Consider the following 13,199-nt stretch of genomic DNA (forward strand, 5'->3'; position numbering starts at 1 on the left):
AACAAGTTTCCGCGTCTCCATTGCACTGCGCATACTACGAAACGCTCCCCAAACTTGTCACTCACCCTCGCAGCCGACTTTTCCGACTTTCCACGACGCTCACGCTAGTGACAGCATTATTTATAGTTCGACGTCGCGCCAAAGCGAATGAGCACAATTCGCCTACGGCTTAGGCCGCCCTCCTAGTGTGGCTGCTCGGTGTCTGCAGGCAGCGAGGGTCTGCAAGCTTCCTGTGTTCGCACCTATGTCACCTGTGCTTGCTTGTCAGAGACAGACTATCGCAAAACATACAACTCACTCCATGGATTGATTGCTACGGCATCTGTTATCAGCAGTCACAACTAACAACACCAGGAGCAGCTGACTGCACGCAAAGAATAGGAATGTGCAGTGGGATTTACGTGAACTCGGCGCAAGCTTGTATCTTCCTAGACACATCTGCTGGTTGTGAAGTATTCCACTTGCATATCAAGGTGCGCATGTATATGTGTTAAAAATCCTGCAGGCACTGGGTATTGATCCCAGTACCTCTCGCATACTAAGCGAGCGCTCTACCATCTGAGCTACGCCCGCACCCCCAAAGACTAATGGTGCTACATACATCCATATAGACGACACAGACCCTTGCACTCCCATTATTCAGCAGACAAACACTACTCTCTATGTATCCGTTAGGGTGTCTTTCAGGTTTCGTGCATTCTGTATCGAATCGTAGTTGCCAAAATGAAAGTGGCACGTATAACGTCGAAAATAGAATTCGGACACCGCTCTGAGTAAGACCAACGTGTTGTCCACCCTCTAGACTTCAATGAGGTTAAGCCGCGATACCTAAGACAGATCTGCACTCGATGACACCTCGATAACAGCCGGTCCCCACACTTACATCTTGCTCTCCTTACGTCAGTATACATCATATCAGTCTGTGACGCTGGCTTTGCAACATCTTGCGTGCCTTTAGGTTCGCCGCGACCAACACTTACCATGCACTGACCACAAAAAATGGAGGCGCCGCGGCTTGAACCCTGGACGTTTCACATGCCAAGCGAACGCTCTACCAACTGAGCTACGCCCCATGCACGAGCAAACTGCGCTATTCCCCATTGTTTGCAACTCAGATGCGCACGGACACGATGGTTGGTTGGTTTGTAGCGGTGAAGGGAGCAGAGTACAAAGGCGCGGACCCGTTCATATACACAAAAGTTCCAAGTAGTTTCGATGCTCTGGTATTACAAATGCAAATTCCGTCTGTTTTTAACGTCTTAAATTGAAAGAGCCGTCACAAATTGCTCCGTTTTCACTCATTGTAGACAATTATACAGCACCTGAGGTAACAAACACATCTCGAGAACCATTGTGCACTACATTATTTATGCCAACTCAGTGCCTCGCTCTTTACTACTGTGTACCAATCTTGTCGTCCAACTGCAAAACACTGGGCCACAACAAGTTTCCGCGTCTCCATTGCACTGCGCATACTACGAAACGCTCCCCAGACTTGGCACTCACCCTCGCAGCCGACTTTTCCGACTTTCCACGACGCTCACGCTAGTGACAGCATTATTTATAGTTCGACGTCGCGCCAAAGCGAATGAGCACAATTCGCCTACGGCTTAGGCCGCCCTCCTAGTGTGGCTGCTCGGTGTCTGCAGGCAGCGAGGGTCTGCAAGCTTCCTGTGTTCGCACCTATGTCACCTGTGCTTGCTTGTCAGAGACAGACTATCGCAAAACATACAACTCACTCCATGAATTGATTGCTACGGCATCTGTTATCAGCAGTCACAACTAACAACACCAGGAGCAGCTGACTGCACGCAAAGAATAGGAATGTGCAGTGGGATTTACGTGAACTCGGCGCAAGCTTGTATCTTCCTAGACACATCTGCTGGCTGTGAAGTATTCCACTTGCATATCAAGGTGCGCATGTAGGTGTGTTAAAAATTCTGGAAGCACTGGGTATTGATCCCAGTACCTCTCGCATACTAAGCGAGCGCTCTACCATCTGAGCTACGCCCGCCCCCCCAAAGACTAATGGTGCTACATACAGCCATATAGACGACACAGACCCTTGCACTCCCATTATTCAGCAGACAAACACAACTCTCTATGTATCCGTTAGGGTGTCTTTCAGGTTTCGTGCATTCTGTATCGAATCGTAGTTGCCAAAATGAAAGTGGCACGTATAACGTCGAAAATAGAATTCGGACACCGCTCTGAGTAAGACCAACGTGTTGTCCACCCTCTAGACTTCAATGAGGTTAAGCCGCGATACCTAAGACAGATCTGCACTCGATGACACCTCGATAACAGCCGGTCCCCACACTTACATCTTGGTCTCCTTACGTCAGTATACATCATATCAGTCTGTGACGCTGGCTTTGCAACATCTTGCGTGCCTTTAGGTTCGCCGCGACCAACACTTACCATGCACTGACCACAAAAAATGGAGGCGCCGCGGCTTGAACGCTGGAATGGAGGCGCCGCGGCTTGAACCCTGGACATTTCACATGCCAAGCGAACGCTCTACCATCTGAGCTACGCCCCATGCACGAGCAAACTGCGCTATTCCCCATTCTTTGCGACTCAGATGCGCACGGACACGATGGTTGGTTGGTTTGTAGCGGTGAAGGGAGCAGAGTACAAAGGCGCGGACCCATTCATATACACAAAAGTTCCAAGTAGTTTCGATGCTCTGGTATTACAAATGCAAATTCCGTCTGTTTTTAACGTCTTAAATTGAAAGAGCCGTCACAAATTGCTCCGTTTTCACTCATTGTAGACAATTATACAGCACCTGAGGTAACAAACACATCTCGAGAACCATTGTGCACTACATTATTTATGCCAACTCAGTGCCTCGCTCTTTACTACTGTGTACCAATCTTGTCGTCCAACTGCAAAACACTGGGCCACAACAAGTTTCCGCGTCTCCATTGCACTGCGTATACTACGAAACGCTCCCCAGACTTGGCACTCACCCTCGCAGCCGACTTTTCCGACTTTCCACGACGCTCACGCTAGTGACAGCATTATTTATAGTTCGACGTCGCGCCAAAGCGAATGAGCACAATTCGCCTACGGCTTAGGCCGCCCTCCTAGTGTGGCTGCTCGGTGTCTGCAGGCAGCGAGGGTCTGCAAGCTTCCTGTGTTCGCACCTATGTCACCTGTGCTTGCTTGTCAGAGACAGACTATCGCAAAACATACAACTCACTCCATGAATTGATTGCTACGGCATCTGTTATCAGCAGTCACAACTAACAACACCAGGAGCAGCTGACTGCACGCAAAGAATAGGAATGTGCAGTGGGATTTACGTGAACTCGGCGCAAGCTTGTATCTTCCTAGACACATCTGCTGGCTGTGAAGTATTCCACTTGCATATCAAGGTGCGCATGTAGGTGTGTTAAAAATTCTGGAAGCACTGGGTATTGATCCCAGTACCTCTCGCATACTAAGCGAGCGCTCTACCATCTGAGCTACGCCCGCCCCCCCAAAGACTAATGGTGCTACATACAGCCATATAGACGACACAGACCCTTGCACTCCCATTATTCAGCAGACAAACACTACTCTCTATGTATCCGTTAGGGTGTCTTTCAGGTTTCGTGCATTCTGTATCGAATCGTAGTTGCCAAAATGAAAGTGGCACGTATAACGTCGAAAATAGAATTCGGACACCGCTCTGAGTAAGACCAACGTGTTGTCCACCCTCTAGACTTCAATGAGGTTAAGCCGCGATACCTAAGACAGATCTGCACTCGATGACACCTCGATAACAGCCGGTCCCCACACTTACATCTTGGTCTCCTTACGTCAGTATACATCATATCAGTCTGTGACGCTGGCTTTGCAACATCTTGCGTGCCTTTAGGTTCGCCATGACCAACACTTACCATGCACTGACCACAAAAAATGGAGGCGCCGCGGCTTGAACCCTGGACGTTACACATGCCAAGCGAACGCTCTACCAACTGAGCTACGCCCCATGCACGAGCAAACTGCGCTATTCCCCATTGTTTGCGACTCAGATGCGCACGGACACGATGGTTGGTTGGTTTGTAGCGGTGAAGGGAGCAGAGTACAAAGGCGCGGACCCGTTCATATACACAAAAGTTCCAAGTAGTTTCGATGCTCTGGTATTACAAATGCAAATTCCGTCTGTTTTTAACGTCTTAAATTGAAAGAGCCGTCACAAATTGCTCCGTTTTCACTCATTGTAGACAATTATACAGCTCCTGAGGTAACAAACACATCTCGAGAACCATTGTGCACTACATTATTTATGCCAACTCAGTGCCTCGCTCTTTACTACTGTGTACCAATCTTGTCGTCCAACTGCAAAACACTGGGCCACAACAAGTTTCCGCGTCTCCATTGCACTGCGCATACTACGAAACGCTCCCCAAACTTGGCACTCACCCTCGCAGCCGACTTTTCCGACTTTCCACGACGCTCACGCTAGTGACAGCATTATTTATAGTTCGACGTCGCGCCAAAGCGAATGAGCACAATTCGCCTACGGCTTAGGCCGCCCTCCTAGTGTGGCTGCTCGGTGTCTGCAGGCAGCGAGGGTCTGCAAGCTTCCTGTGTTCGCACCTATGTCACCTGTGCTTGCTTGTCAGAGACAGACTATCGCAAAACATACAACTCACTCCATGAATTGATTGCTACGGCATCTGTTATCAGCAGTCACAACTAACAACACCAGGAGCAGCTGACTGCACGCAAAGAATAGGAATGTGCAGAGGGATTTACGTGAACTCGGCGCAAGCTTGTATCTTCCTAGACACATCTGCTGGCTGTGAAGTATTCCACTTGCATATCAAGGTGCGCATGTAGGTGTGTTAAAAATTCTGGAAGCACTGGGTATTGATCCCAGTACCTCTCGCATACTAAGCGAGCGCTCTACCATCTGAGCTACGCCCGCCCCCCCGAAGACTAATGGTGCTACATACAGCCATATAGACGACACAGACCCTTGCACTCCCATTATTCAGCAGACAAACACAACTCTCTATGTATCCGTTAGGGTGTCTTTCAGGTTTCGTGCATTCTGTATCGAATCGTAGTTGCCAAAATGAAAGTGGCACGTATAACGTCGAAAATAGAATTCGGACACCGCTCTGAGTAAGACCAACGTGTTGTCCACCCTCTAGACTTCAATGAGGTTAAGCCGCGATACCTAAGACAGATCTGCACTCGATGACACCTCGATAACAGCCGGTCCCCACACTTACATCTTGGTCTCCTTACGTCAGTATACATCATATCAGTCTGTGACGCTGGCTTTGCAACATCTTGCGTGCCTTTAGGTTCGCCGCGACCAACACTTACCATGCACTGACCACAAAAAATGGAGGCGCCGCGGCTTGAACCCTGGACATTTCACATACCAAGCGAACGCTCTACCAACTGAGCTACGCCCCATGCCCGAGCAAACTGCGCTATTCCCCATTCTTTGCGACTCAGATGCGCACGGACACGATGGTTGGTTGGTTTGTAGCGGTGAAGGGAGCAGAGTACAAAGGCGCGGACCCATTCATATACACAAAAGTTCCAAGTAGTTTCGATGCTCTGGTATTACAAATGCAAATTCCGTCTGTTTTTAACGTCTTAAATTGAAAGAGCCGTCACAAATTGCTCCGTTTTCACTCATTGTAGACAATTATACAGCACCTGAGGTAACAAACACATCTCGAGAACCATTGTGCACTACATTATTTATGCCAACTCAGTGCCTCGCTCTTTACTACTGTGTACCAATCTTGTCGTCCAACTGCAAAACACTGGGCCACAACAAGTTTCCGCGTCTCCATTGCACTGCGTATACTACGAAACGCTCCCCAGACTTGGCACTCACCCTCGCAGCCGACTTTTCCGACTTTCCACGACGCTCACGCTAGTGACAGCATTATTTATAGTTCGACGTCGCGCCAAAGCGAATGAGCACAATTCGCCTACGGCTTAGGCCGCCCTCCTAGTGTGGCTGCTCGGTGTCTGCAGGCAGCGAGGGTCTGCAAGCTTCCTGTGTTCGCACCTATGTCACCTGTGCTTGCTTGTCAGAGACAGACTATCGCAAAACATACAACTCACTCCATGAATTGATTGCTACGGCATCTGTTATCAGCAGTCACAACTAACAACACCAGGAGCAGCTGACTGCACGCAAAGAATAGGAATGTGCAGTGGGATTTACGTGAACTCGGCGCAAGCTTGTATCTTCCTAGACACATCTGCTGGCTGTGAAGTATTCCACTTGCATATCAAGGTGCGCATGTAGGTGTGTTAAAAATTCTGGAAGCACTGGGTATTGATCCCAGTACCTCTCGCATACTAAGCGAGCGCTCTACCATCTGAGCTACGCCCGCCCCCCAGAAGACTAATGGTGCTACATACAGCCATATAGACGACACAGACCCTTGCACTCCCATTATTCAGCAGACAAACACTACTCTCTATGTATCCGTTAGGGTGTCTTTCAGGTTTCGTGCATTCTGTATCGAATCGTAGTTGCCAAAATGAAAGTGGCACGTATAACGTCGAAAATAGAATTCGGACACCGCTCTGAGTAAGACCAACGTGTTGTCCACCCTCTAGACTTCAATGAGGTTAAGCCGCAATACCTAAGACAGATCTGCACTCGATGACACCTCGATAACAGCCGGTCCCCACACTTACATCTTGCTCTCCTTACGTCAGTATACATCATATCAGTCTGTGATGCTGGCTTTGCAACATCTTGCGTGCCTTTAGGTTCGCCGCGACCAACACTTACCATGCACTGACCACAAAAAATGGAGGCGCCGCGGCTTGAACCCTGGACATTTCACATGCCAAGCGAACGCTCTACCAACTGAGCTACGCCCCATGCACGAGCAAACTGCGCTATTCCCCATTGTTTGCGACTCAGATGCGCACGGACACGATGGTTGGTTGGTTTGTAGCGGTGAAGGGAGCAGAGTACAAAGGCGCGGACCCGTTCATATACACAAAAGTTCCAAGTAGTTTCGATGCTCTGGTATTACAAATGCAAATTCCGTCCGTTTTTAACGTCTTAAATTGAAAGAGCCGTCACAAATTGCTCCGTTTTCACTCATTGTAGACAATTATACAGCACCTGAGGTAACAAACACATCTCGAGAACCATTGTGCACTACATTATTTATGCCAACTCAGTGCCTCGCTCTTTACTACTGTGTACCAATCTTGTCGTCCAACTGCAAAACACTGGGCCACAACAAGTTTCCGCGTCTCCATTGCACTGCGTATACTACGAAACGCTCCCCAGACTTGGCACTCACCCTCGCAGCCGACTTTTCCGACTTTCCACGACGCTCACGCTAGTGACAGCATTATTTATAGTTCGACGTCGCGCCAAAGCGAATGAGCACAATTCGCCTACGGCTTAGGCCGCCCTCCTAGTGTGGCTGCTCGGTGTCTGCAGGCAGCGAGGGTCTGCAAGCTTCCTGTGTTCGCACCTATGTCACCTGTGCTTGCTTGTCAGAGACAGACTATCGCAAAACATACAACTCACTCCATGAATTGATTGCTACGGCATCTGTTATCAGCAGTCACAACTAACAACACCAGGAGCAGCTGACTGCACGCAAAGAATAGGAATGTGCAGTGGGATTTACGTGAACTCGGCGCAAGCTTGTATCTTCCTAGACACATCTGCTGGCTGTGAAGTATTCCACTTGCATATCAAGGTGCGCATGTAGGTGTGTTAAAAATTCTGGAAGCACTGGGTATTGATCCCAGTACCTCTCGCATACTAAGCGAGCGCTCTACCATCTAAGCTACGCCCGCCCCCCAGAAGACTAATGGTGCTACATACAGCCATATAGACGACACAGACCCTTGCACTCCCATTATTCAGCAGACAAACACTACTCTCTATGTATCCGTTAGGGTGTCTTTCAGGTTTCGTGCATTCTGTATCGAATCGTAGTTGCCAAAATGAAAGTGGCACGTATAACGTCGAAAATAGAATTCGGACACCGCTCTGAGTAAGACCAACGTGTTGTCCACCCTCTAGACTTCAATGAGGTTAAGCCGCAATACCTAAGACAGATCTGCACTCGATGACACCTCGATAACAGCCGGTCCCCACACTTACATCTTGCTCTCCTTACGTCAGTATACATCATATCAGTCTGTGATGCTGGCTTTGCAACATCTTGCGTGCCTTTAGGTTCGCCGCGACCAACACTTACCATGCACTGACCACAAAAAATGGAGGCGCCGCGGCTTGAACCCTGGACATTTCACATGCCAAGCGAACGCTCTACCAACTGAGCTACGCCCCATGCACGAGCAAACTGCGCTATTCCCCATTGTTTGCGACTCAGATGCGCACGGACACGATGGTTGGTTGGTTTGTAGCGGTGAAGGGAGCAGAGTACAAAGGCGCGGACCCGTTCATATACACAAAAGTTCCAAGTAGTTTCGATGCTCTGGTATTACAAATGCAAATTCCGTCCGTTTTTAACGTCTTAAATTGAAAGAGCCGTCACAAATTGCTCCGTTTTCACTCATTGTAGACAATTATACAGCACCTGAGGTAACAAACACATCTCGAGAACCATTGTGCACTACATTATTTATGCCAACTCAGTGCCTCGCTCTTTACTACTGTGTACCAATCTTGTCGTCCAACTGCAAAACACTGGGCCACAACAAGTTTCCGCGTCTCCATTGCACTGCGCATACTACGAAACGCTCCCCAAACTTGGCACTCACCCTCGCAGCCGACTTTTCCGACTTTCCACGACGCTCACGCTAGTGACAGCATTATTTATAGTTCGACGTCGCGCCAAAGCGAATGAGCACAATTCGAATACGGCTTAGGCCGCCCTCCTAGTGTGGCTGCTCGGTGTCTGCAGGCAGCGAGGGTCTGCAAGCTTCCTGTGTTCGCACCTATGTCACCTGTGCTTGCTTGTCAGAGACAGACTATCGCAAAACATACAACTCACTCCATGAATTGATTGCTACGGCATCTGTTATCAGCATTCACAACTAACAACACCAGGAGCAGCTGACTGCACGCAAAGAATAGGAATGTGCAGTGGGATTTACGTGAACTCGGCGCAAGCTTGTATCTTCCTAGACACATCTGCTGGCTGTGAATTATTCCACTTGCATATCAAGGTGCGCATGTAGGTGTGTTTAAAATTCTGGAAGCACTGGGTATTGATCCCAGTACCTCTCGCATACTAAGCGAGCGCTCTACCATCTGAGCTACGCCCGCCCCCCCGAAGACTAATGGTGCTACATACAGCCATATAGACGACACAGACCCTTGCACTCCCATTATTCAGCAGACAAACACTACTCTCTATGTATCCGTTAGGGTGTCTTTCAGGTTTCGTGCATTCTGTATCGAATCGTAGTTGCCAAAATGAAAGTGGCACGTATAACGTCGAAAATAGAATTCGGACACCGCTCTGAGTAAGACCAACGTGTTGTCCACCCTCTAGACTTCAATGAGGTTAAGCCGCGATACCTAAGACAGATCTGCACTCGATGACACCTCGATAACAGCCGGTCCCCACACTTACATCTTGCTCTCCTTACCTCAGTATACATCATATCAGTCTGTGACGCTGGCTTTGCAACATCTTGCGTGCCTTTAGGTTCGCCGCGACCAACACTTACCATGCACTGACCACAAAAAATGGAGGCGCCGCGGCTTGAACGCTGGACCTTTCACATGCCAAGCGAACGCTCTACCAACTGAGCTACGCCCCATGCACGAGCAAACTGCGCTATTCCCCATTCTTTGCGACTCAGATGCGCACGGACACGATGGTTGGTTGGTTTGTAGCGGTGAAGGGAGCAGAGTACAAAGGCGCGGACCCGTTCATATACACTAAAGTTCCAAGTAGTTTCGATGCTCTGGTATTACAAATGCAAATTCCGTCTGTTTTTAACGTCTTAAATTGAAAGAGCCGTCACAAATTGCTCCGTTTTCACTCATTGTAGACAATTATACAGCACCTGAGGTAACAAACACATCTCGAGAACCATTGTGCACTACATTATTTATGCCAACTCAGTGCCTCGCTCTTTACTACTGTGTACCAATCTTGTCGTCCAACTGCAAAACACTGGGCCACAACAAGTTTCCGCGTCTCCATTGCACTGCGCATACTACGAAACGCTCCCCAAACTTGGCACTCACCCTCGCAGCCGACTTTTCCGACTTTCCACGACGCTCACGCTAGTGACAGCATTATTTATAGTTCGACGTCGCGCCAAAGCGAATGAGCACAATTCGCCTACGGCTTAGGCCGCCCTCCTAGTGTGGCTGCTCGGTGTCTGCAGGCAGCGAGGGTCTGCAAGCTTCCTGTGTTCGCACCTATGTCACCTGTGCTTGCTTGTCAGAGACAGACTATCGCAAAACATACAACTCACTCCATGAATTGATTGCTACGGCATCTGTTATCAGCAGTCACAACTAACAACACCAGGAGCAGCTGACTGCACGCAAAGAATAGGAATGTGCAGTGGGATTTACGTGAACTCGGCGCAAGCTTGTATCTTCCTAGACACATCTGCTGGCTGTGAAGTATTCCACTTGCATATCAAGGTGCGCATGTAGGTGTGTTAAAAATCCTGCAGGCACTGGGTATTGATCCCAGTACCTCTCGCATACTAAACAAGATACCATCTGAGCTACGCCCGCCCACCCGAAGACTAATGGTGCTACATACAGCCATATAGACGACACAGACCCTTGCACTCCCATTATTCAGCAGACAAACACTACTCTCTATGTATCCGTTAGGGTGTCTTTCAGGTTTCGTGCATTCTGTATCGAATCGTAGTTGCCAAAATGAAAGTGGCACGTATAACGTCGAAAATAGAATTCGGACACCGCTCTGAGTAAGACCAACGTGTTGTCCACCCTCTAGACTTCAATGAGGTTAAGCCGCGATACCTAAGACAGATCTGCACTCGATGACACCTCGATAACAGCCGGTCCCCACACTTACATCTTGCTCTCCTTACCTCAGTATACATCATATCAGTCTGTGACGCTGGCTTTGCAACATCTTGCGGGCCTTTAGGTTCGCCGCGACCAACACTTACCATGCACTGACCACAAAAAATGGAGGCCCCGCGGCTTGAACCCTGGACCTTTCACATGCCAAGCGAACGCTCTACCAACTGAGCTACGCCCCATGCACGAGCAAACTGCGCAATTCCCCATTCTTTGCGACTCAGATGCGCACGGACACGATGGTTGGTTGGTTTGTAGCGGTGAAGGGAGCAGAGTACAAAGGCGCGGACCCGTTCATATACACTAAAGTTCCAAGTAGTTTCGATGCTCTGGTATTACAAATGCAAATTCCGTCTGTTTTTAACGTCTTAAATTGAAAGAGCCGTCACAAATTGCTCCGTTTTCACTCATTGTAGACAATTATACAGCACCTGAGGTAACAAACACATCTCGAGAACCATTGTGCACTACATTATTTATGCCAACTCAGTGCCTCGCTCTTTACTACTGTGTACCAATCTTGTCGTCCAACTGCAAAACACTGGGCCACAACAAGTTTCCGCGTCTCCATTGCACTGCGCATACTACGAAACGCTCCCCAAACTTGGCACTCACCCTCGCAGCCGACTTTTCCGACTTTCCACGACGCTCACGCTAGTGACAGCATTATTTATAGTTCGACGTCGCGCCAAAGCGAATGAGCACAATTCGCCTACGGCTTAGGCCGCCCTCCTAGTGTGGCTGCTCGGTGTCTGCAGGCAGCGAGGGTCTGCAAGCTTCCTGTGTTCGCACCTATGTCACCTGTGCTTGCTTGTCAGAGACAGACTATCGCAAAACATACAACTCACTCCATGAATTGATTGCTACGGCATCTGTTATCAGCAGTCACAACTAACAACACCAGGAGCAGCTGACTGCACGCAAAGAATAGGAATGTGCAGTGGGATTTACGTGAACTCGGCGCAAGCTTGTATCTTCCTAGACACATCTGCTGGCTGTGAAGTATTCCACTTGCATATCAAGGTGCGCATGTAGGTGTGTTAAAAATCCTGCAGGCACTGGGTATTGATCCCAGTACCTCTCGCATACTAAACAAGATACCATCTGAGCTACGCCCGCCCCCCCGAAGACTAATGGTGCTACATACAGCCATATAGACGACACAGACCCTTGCACTCCCATTATTCAGCAGACAAACACTACTCTCTATGTATCCGTTAGGGTGTCTTTCAGGTTTCGTGCATTCTGTATCGAATCGTAGTTGCCAAAATGAAAGTGGCACGTATAACGTCGAAAATAGAATTCGGACACCGCTCTGAGTAAGACCAACGTGTTGTCCACCCTCTAGACTTCAATGAGGTTAAGCCGCGATACCTAAGACAGATCTGCACTCGATGACACCTCGATAACAGCCGGTCCCCACACTTACATCTTGCTCTCCTTACCTCAGTATACATCATATCAGTCTGTGACGCTGGCTTTGCAACATCTTGCGTGCCTTTAGGTTCGCCGCGACCAACACTTACCATGCACTGACCACAAAAAATGGAGGCGCCGCGGCTTGAACCCTGGACCTTTCACATGCCAAGCGAACGCTCTACCAACTGAGCTACGCCCCATGCACGAGCAAACTGCGCTATTCCCCATTCTTTGCGACTCAGATGCGCACGGACACGATGGTTGGTTGGTTTGTAGCGGTGAAGGGAGCAGAGTACAAAGGCGCGGACCCGTTCATATACACAAAAGTTCCAAGTAGTTTCGATGCTCTGGTATTACAAATGCAAATTCCGTCTGTTTTTAACGTCTTAAATTGAAAGAGCCGTCACAAATTGCTCCGTTTTCACTCATTGTAGACAATTATACAGCACCTGAGGTAACAAACACATCTCGGGAACCATTGTGCACTACATTATTTATGCCAACTCAGTGCCTCGCTCTTTACTACTGTGTACCAATCTTGTCGTCCAACTGCAAAACACTGGGCCACAACAAGTTTCCGCGTCTCCATTGCACTGCGCATACTACGAAACGCTCCCCAAACTTGGCACTCACCCTCGCAGCCGACTTTTCCGACTTTCCACGACGCTCACGCAACGCTCACGCTAGTGACAGCATTATTTATAGTTCGACGTCGCGCCAAAGCGAATGAGCACAATTCGCCTACGGCTTAGGCCGCCCTCCTAGTGTGGCTGCTCGG

At 49.0% G+C, this 13,199-nt stretch overlaps 1 non-coding gene across 1 annotated transcript; it reads right to left on the minus strand.

Annotated features, from left to right (window-relative positions):
* Positions 1-500: 500 nt before the first annotated feature.
* Positions 501-573, minus strand: Trnat-agu (transfer RNA threonine (anticodon AGU)). The gene has a single exon. It is a non-coding gene; the product is annotated as a tRNA-Thr (tRNA).
* Between the last annotated feature and the right edge of the window lie 12,626 nt (positions 574-13,199).

This window comes from Schistocerca gregaria, chromosome 9 (genome assembly GCF_023897955.1).
Source record: "Schistocerca gregaria isolate iqSchGreg1 chromosome 9, iqSchGreg1.2, whole genome shotgun sequence".
In the NCBI taxonomy this organism is placed as follows: domain Eukaryota; kingdom Metazoa; phylum Arthropoda; class Insecta; order Orthoptera; family Acrididae; genus Schistocerca; species Schistocerca gregaria.